The sequence below is a fragment of the Hipposideros armiger genome, unplaced genomic scaffold (genome assembly GCF_001890085.2).
Source record: "Hipposideros armiger isolate ML-2016 unplaced genomic scaffold, ASM189008v1 scaffold_94, whole genome shotgun sequence".
Lineage (NCBI taxonomy): Eukaryota > Metazoa > Chordata > Mammalia > Chiroptera > Hipposideridae > Hipposideros > Hipposideros armiger.
Window position 1 is genome coordinate 3,212,208 of NW_017731444.1, and position 756 is coordinate 3,212,963.

A 756-nucleotide genomic window follows, 5' to 3' on the forward strand; every position below is an offset into this window, starting at 1 on the left:
TGCAGTGCGGTGAGGCTTCCCCTGGAAGAGGCATCAGAGAAGAATTGAGTCCTGTAAAGCATTCCGCTCACTCTGCAGCATGGTGTCCCTGTTGGTCATAGCACTGAGCTTGAGGCCAGCACAGGATATCTCTACATATCTGTGTATACACACATACAGGCGTGCCAAAAAAATGGATACATATGATCTGTATTCATCTTTTGTTATCGGTATATATTGAGTATTACAATTTTAATACAGTTTTTTTCTTTCTTAAAATGCGTATACATTTTTTTTGGGCACCCTCTATATATCTAAGTCTGTCAGCAATCAAAATACATGGAAGTTAGTTGCATCCTCATTGAGCCTCGGGGATAGCCTTCAAAGAAGAAGGGGCTGCTGCAGAGCATTGCTTTGAGAACCAGACGCTGTTATGAGGAGTGCAAGCTCTTGGCAGAGCTCTGACCCCTGGAGCAGTTGGAGAACAGTTGCAGAATTCAGCCGCCAGGGGGCACTGAGTTCCTGGCTTTGTTTCCAGAAAGGCCGCATTTGCCTGCTGTTTCTACCCACCAACTCCCTCCTCACACACAGTCTACAGTGAGGACTAACTCATTTCCCTCTTTAAAATTAAGCATATGTTGCCAGTCGGTGCTTCTGATCAGCACAGAATGTTTTGGTTCTTAAGGGCTTGCTCTTAACTAAATGAAATTCAGCCCTTGCCTGCCTGAGCCCAAAAAGTCAGGGAGACGATACAGATGTGGTGTATGTACAATATAC

At 44.8% G+C, this 756-nt stretch overlaps 1 protein-coding gene across 1 annotated transcript in view; it reads left to right on the top strand.

The window, feature by feature from the left end:
* Nucleotides 1-756, top strand: part of LOC109384379 (minor histocompatibility antigen H13-like) — a 28,193-nt gene that overhangs the window by 14,996 nt on the left and 12,441 nt on the right. The gene's annotated exons all lie outside the window — the stretch shown is intronic.